At 41.9% G+C, this 7,137-nt stretch overlaps 1 non-coding gene across 1 annotated transcript; it reads right to left on the reverse strand.

Moving 5' to 3' along the window:
- Nucleotides 1-1,524: 1,524 nt before the first annotated feature.
- Nucleotides 1,525-1,628, reverse strand: LOC111829373. The gene has a single exon (XR_002832851.1). It is a non-coding gene; the product is annotated as a small nucleolar RNA R71 (small nucleolar RNA).
- Between the last annotated feature and the right edge of the window lie 5,509 nt (nt 1,629-7,137).

The raw sequence follows: 7,137 nt of genomic DNA on the forward strand, positions 1-7,137 counted from the left end.
GTGATTCATGATGTTTAACATGATTTCTGCGTCTGAGTAGTGTTAGGGTTCTTGAGGATATGATAGATTATGTGGAGGAAGTTAGTTTGCTAGAGTGTTTATGTTAGATTCGTTTTGTTTCCCTTCTGGATTAGAGTTTTATTAGCTAGTTCTTCTCTGATCAATTGGAACTGGGTCATAGACATTTCATACCCGAAAGGTATATGATGAAATGTCTGAACCAACTAGTGCCAGAGATTTACATGCTTAGCCCAAGAGACTGGTTGTCTAAGATGTTTATAGACATTAATGAGCTGTTTCTTTATGCCTGTTTACTACATGTTTCATCAATGAGAATTGAGATTAGGAAGTGTTGTAAACTTGATAGTTTCTGTCAAGAGATTGGATTGACTAGTATTAGAAGTTTATTGTCTAGGGATTAGAATGTTTGCAGTTTGATAAACACTCGAAGTAGATTAGCATACTCCACCTACATCAATAACCTCATCCTCAGGATCTTCTATCCATTTGTGCTTTCTGTTTAATTCTCTTGTTATTTACTTGTTCTGCTTTGTTTTCTTGCCAGTATCAATAATCATTACGTTTCAGCTTATGCATGGTAGTCTATGTTTTACAGCCTTAAATTTATCGCATGTTTAGCATGTTCGCTTAGGATCACTGAAAACCAAAAATCATTTATGCTTGCTTGACTTAATCATTTCTGATATATCTTGATTGCTAGCATCACACCTGATTGGATTGATACCTATTGTACTGCAATGACATGATAGTACTCTAGGGTAATTGATAGAAAAATCCTAGTATCAATTTGGCGCTGCTGCCATTTGGGTGTTTGTTTGTTACATTTGAGATTTCAGACTTGGTAAGATCAAGTTGTTACTTAACATTCACTACAGTTACTCTGTTCCTTCTGTTTGTCTATTGATTCAGGTACAACTCTTGCTCAACTGCTCCTACTCGACTGACACACTCAACCATCTCGCGAGCTAAGTTGATTTGATTTGTATGCACACACGGTCGCAAGGCACATACAACTTGTTCCAGCCCTCCGACCATATTGATCGCTTGGTACCTACATCAAGACAGCAACGCAACAGAGTTACACCACAACCAGTTGAGATGGAAAACCATGAACAACCACCTCCTCCACGGGCACCTACACAGATTAGAGCTGGTGATGCTCCACGCAACCATACCCATCGTCAGGGTATAGTGCCTCCAGCCGTGCAGAACAACAACTTTGAGATCAAGAGTGGACTGATCTCCATGGTCTAGCAGAATAAATTTCATGGTCTGGCTATGGAAGACCCCCTTGATCACCTTGATGAATTCGATCGTCTCTGCAGTCTCACCAAAATCAATGGGGTCAGTGAGGACGGTTTCAAGCTACGTCTTTTTCCATTCTCTCTGGGTGACAAAGCTCATCAATGGGAGAAAACTCTTCCTCCAGGATCTATCACTTCCTGGGATCAATGCAAGCAGTCGTTTCTTGCCAAGTTTTTCTCCAACTCCAGAACTGCACGTCTGCGCAACGAGATCTCTAGGTTCACTCAGAAGAATGGTGAAACACTCTGTAAAGCATGGGAGCGCTTTAAAAGTTATCAGTCTCAGTGCCCACAACATGGCTTCACCATGGAGTCTCTCCTCAGTACTCTATACCGGGGCATTCTCCCAAAGATCCGGATGTTACTTGACACTGCCAGCAATGGCAACTTTCTGAACAAGGACGTCAATGATGGTTGGGAGCTTGTTGAGAACTTATCCCATTCTGATGGCAACTACAATGAAGACTACGATAGAACCATCATGGCAAGCATTGATCTTGATGAAAAGTACAAGAAGGAGATGAAAGCTGTGAATGATAAGCTGGACAAAGCAAAGGAACATTCATTTCGTCTCTGAAGACGACCCTTTCTTCGAGCTGACCTCTGCTCCTTTTTTCGAAGTAACTTCAGCTCGTTTTTCCTCGTCTTCCGAGAAGCGAGGCCTCGAGGTCTCTCAAGGAGTAGGTTATGGGGCCTTCGTCTTCTTCGATGACCCGGCTTCCTGGGTCCCCTCCAGAGTGGCTCAAACTGTGGGAGATTTGGCGCTAGCATCACCTGATGCAGAAGTTGTATCTAGGACGGTAATGACTTCGCGTTATCTCGCATCAGATGGGACGTTCGAACTGGAGCTCTTCTCTTTCTGAGGGATCCTGGACTTCCCTTTAGCTAGTACAACTGCCATCTTTTTCTTTGCGTCCTTTTCACGGAGCTCGACCTGTTTCTTGTGAGCTCGCTCCTCGTGATAGTTCATGTTGAACGAAGGGGCAGAAGGAAGGGAGGAAGAAACTAAGGAATTGTTCCGTATGCGAACTCCAGATTCCTGAATCCTCTTGTAGCAGAAAGACTCCTAAGTTATTTGGTCGCTACAAAAGGTGACGAAGTGATCGGCGAAGGTGCTTGAAAAAGGTCCGTGATCTAGAGCAGCTGGAAAGGAATTCAAAAAGTTAGATAATGTTTAGAAAAGATCAAAGTAAACTACGCGGAGGAAGAAGTTCTCCTCCCAGTTCTACCACTTTTTAGACTCCATTGAGGGACGGCCAAGTCCTACAGATCGCCAAAGATCGAACTGTCTATTGGAAAGAAGAAGTAGCCACTTCGACACCAGTCATCTTTTTCAGGAAGGCCGTTGAATACCCGGAACCCGGACAGCGGTCTGAGGTAGAACGTCCCCTTAGTTCTCCCGCCCTCAATAGTATACAGGTGGAGAATGTCCTGGAAAGTGAGAAGTTTGCTGTGCTCCTCCGCCAGCATCTGAAGGCATAGCACAGTTCAGACGAAGTTAGAGCATAACTAGGATAGGGATACTATAACACCCCGACCTCGCTACTAAAACTACTACCGCAGAACAACCAGAAATACTACCTTGCCAGAGACCAAAATTCCGATAAACTTCCGACAACATTTCAATTTCCACAAAACTTCCCAAAACAGACCGGTTCTAGCTAACAACTTAACTAGAACAGACTATGCAGCGAATTAAAATCATCAATAGAAAGAATTAAGTTGAACTTAATCATACCTTGGCCACATATCGAACCAACTTATCCGACCAATGCACACGAATCCACGAGTCTTCTCGATACTCCAGTACTCTAGCTTCCGAAAATAGCTTCCCTTCCCATCCGGTCATCGATGCTTCGACCAACATCTCTCTCAGTACATAGTCACTAATCCAACCATCCGCACATGACTAAGTACAAAGAGAGATGTCCGTAATCCACATCACACCGAACATCATACCAACCAGAATCTTTGATCCCTCGATCAACAGAGGCACATACACGATCCTCCTTAACCAACATAACATCCGGATATGATCTTCTCTGATCATTGAACCACAAATCTCGATAAAGCATCAACACCCAACAAAACTCTCGATAATAACTAATTATCTCGATCATTACACAGATCCGTACTCCCACTCTTCCATCTCAATCACGGAACCAAACTCTCGATATCCATCGCTGAGACAATCGATCACCGATCCACTCTCTAGACATAAACTAACCGTTCAACCTAGAATCTCGATCAAATCTACTCAATCTCGATAACTGTGGGTCGATCTCGATTTCAACGACAATATCTAGTAACCGCTAGACAGAACTAACCGATCTCAACAGATTTCTCTTCAGAAATATTTTCTCCTTCGTATCATTGACACTTAACACTGCTTCTCGAAGATACTCCATCTTTTTATCGACAATAACTGCTCATACTCTCGATGAAACTCAGATCCTTCGCCATATGTGATTTTCTATCGACTCTAATCGATCCCAGAAACCATATTCTCGATAAACTACTCGTTTATCGATAAGATTCACCGATGAATCTTCAACCTCGACAACTCTAATCTTTCTCTCAATATTCTCGATGATACACGACACTCCATCAAAATCTCGACTATTTACAACAGATCTTCCTCCACCTTTAGCCCATAATCAACGACAATCCCTTCATCATCGTTACCTCTCAACCTTACTCGAAGAACTCTCTTCGTTCTCCCTTTTCTCGAGTTCTCTCTCGATAAAACACATGAGTGACAAAGAATATCGAGTAACTTCCTCTTTAATCGTTTATTCTTTCAGAAACCGTCAAGTAACCGCCACTTAACTCAGATCCGCGTGTTTTCTCAAGAAAGTAACTGTTCCCGCCAATTCTCTCGAAACACTATCGAAGACATCGATAGCTGCTCGACCATCACTATCAGATTCTCGACTAGACCTGTCGAATTCCGACCACACTTGTCCAAAATCCACGCTCAGACCAAGTAACCGTTAATCTACTCCGAAAAATATGGAACACTCATCAAACTCATCGATTATCACAAACTTTCTTGGTATACTCGCATTCTATCGATGAATATCGATCTCCATCGATAAACCTTTGATCAATACATTTTCCTTTGCTAATCTCTTGACCATTTTTCTCAATCCTTGATCACAAGCTCAACTAGAATAGCCGGAAACAGATGCTATAGATACCCCCAGGGAGAACATCGCTTTGACGAGTAACTTTGATAGGGGAAAATATAAGTCGCACTTAGAAAACAAAATCTCGTATGCGCAATAGTAGCCGGCGGGAGGACTCTTCGACAACTGGTTATTCTCGGGAACCTTGAGCTCCATGCTGGAAGGGAAACCACAGAGGACGTGAACGCTAACCATGTCATCCTCCGTGATCGAGGACCGGGGATGAGGGCTAAACTGACCTAGAATCAAAGCATTTGTCGCCTTCTGGGTTTGTTTGGGAGGAGACATGAGTTCTGGTGGGAATCGACGGTTGAAAACGGAAGGTTTCGAAGTAGTAGTTGTGGGGGACGAAAGGAAGTATAACTGGAGAGATGTCAAAAAAAAAATAAAACCAGAAGGATGTAACTTTTATAATGCCTTTACGGAGGGGAGATTCAGAGAAGAAGAAGGATGTACCTTTTATAATGCCTCGATGGGACGTGGTGTAATCATTACCTAGAGAAGCTAGAAGGTCACAACCTTTATAGCCCGAACCTAGAGATTCTGAAGAGGTGAAAACTGGCATGGTAAACCGAAAAGGCAACCGTATATCAAGGCGTATCAATCATGACGATTTGGGAATCTAGTTCCCAAAAGTGGCGTCGCATTAAAGTGGTGGAGATGGTTGAAGCCCAGCTAAATGCGATCTGAGTGCAGAGAAATGGAGCATTTAGGACCGGGATCTTAACCGCCGATCTCTTGGTCAAAGGACATATAAATAGAGACCGCGGAGTTAGCGGGGAGGAAATCACGCCGCAATAAGTAGCTCGAATGTAGGATCGTTTGTATAAATAGGAAGAGAGGAATCCATTATAAGGGGTTGGAATAATAAGAGAGAAAAGCAATATACACTTAGTTACCATTTTACTTCGTACTGAGCACTCGTTCACTATTCATTCTTAACTTACTTCCCACTTCTTAGTTCACACGGGTCCAGGTCGAGGTCGCCACGGAGAATAGGATCCCTATCCAAACTAACTTCTCATTCAGATCGCGTGTGGATTTCGTTTCCCACACTAATGAAGCTGCAAAGAAGAAGAGGGAAACAACGGGGAAATCAAGCTGTGATGTTCCACCAAAAACAAGAAAAAGACATGCTCGTAGATCAATTTTATGGGCACATTTTGTTAAGAATGTAGATTCTGAAGATCCAGTTAGCAATTGTCGGTATTGTGGGCAGGAAATTGGATGTGACAGCAAAAAAACACGAACAACTCCCATGAAGAATCATATGGAAAAATGTAAGTTGTTCTTGGGTTATAAAGGGTGTGGTTCTCAGTCTGTTTTAGCTCCTGATTCTAGTGGAATAGTCACAACCATGAACTATGATAACGACTTGTTCAGAAGGTTAGTAAATGAGTTGATTGTTCTTAATGACCTGTCATTTTCATTTGTGGAATCAGAAGGGTTTAGGAGATTATGTGTCAATCTACTGCCAATGTACACGGTTCATTGTAGGAAGAAGCAACTACAGACATTTTCTCAATGTACTTGCAAGCAAAATAATCGATGAAGAAGCTGTTTGGTTGTGATAAGAAGAGGGTATCTCTCACAACAGATATATGGACAACTCCTACTACTTCATGGAGTTACATGGTGGTGACAGCCCACTAGATTGATGCTAACTGGGTGTTGCAGAAAAGGATAATAAGCTTCAAACCTGTCAATGACCATAAGGGAGAAACCATTGCTGAGTAGCTTAGTCAGTGTGTAGAGGATTGGGGAATTGGGAGTGTTTTTACAGTGACAACTGACAATGCCAAGGGTAATGATAAAGCATTAAGGCTGCTCACAGATGCTATGAGGCTGAAGGGACCTCAAACATTAGTTAGGGATGGTGCATATATACACATGCGTTGCTGTGCTCATGTTCTGAACTTGATTGTGAGAGATGGTTTAGCATCAGTGAGTGCGAGTGTAGTGGCCATCATAGAGCAGCATCTCATTCCCTTAAGCTTCAACAATGATGAGCTCCTAAAGACACAAGTAATAGCCATGAGGACTAAGTTTGAGAATGTTGAATTAAGCGGAATAACAAGAGAGAGAGATGCTAGATTTGAGTAGCAAGAATAAGAAAGAGATTGGGAGAGAAGATGAATAGTAACCAAGAATAGAAATGAGAGAGAATTACTCTTCTTACTTCATTAGGTTTACAACCACACAAATATATAGGTGGGATAAGGGATAAGCTAACAAGGGAAGCTAATAATATAAATAATGCTAATCTATTTTATCTCTTAACATCCCTCGTATGTATAGTATAGACCAAAGTAGAGACGAGCCTAATGGTCTATACTATCCGAACTTAGTCAATATAAAATAGACCAATATAAAGTAGAACATAATGGTCTATTCTATCTTGACATACTCAATAAGATCTTGATCAATACTCCCCCTCAAGCTTAGCTTAATGAAATAGCCCATTGGTGATCATTGCCAGTGTATTTGATCCAAGGAATAAGATGCAATTTGCATCTATTTGCTTTGACAAGCTCTATGGTAAAGACAGTGAGGAGAGTAAGCATCGAAAATCCTCAATCAAAACTATAATGAAGAATATGTATGAAGAGTATGTCTCTAGGCTA

This window comes from Capsella rubella, unplaced genomic scaffold (assembly GCF_000375325.1).
Source record: "Capsella rubella cultivar Monte Gargano unplaced genomic scaffold, Caprub1_0 scaffold_14, whole genome shotgun sequence".
Taxonomy (NCBI): domain Eukaryota; kingdom Viridiplantae; phylum Streptophyta; class Magnoliopsida; order Brassicales; family Brassicaceae; genus Capsella; species Capsella rubella.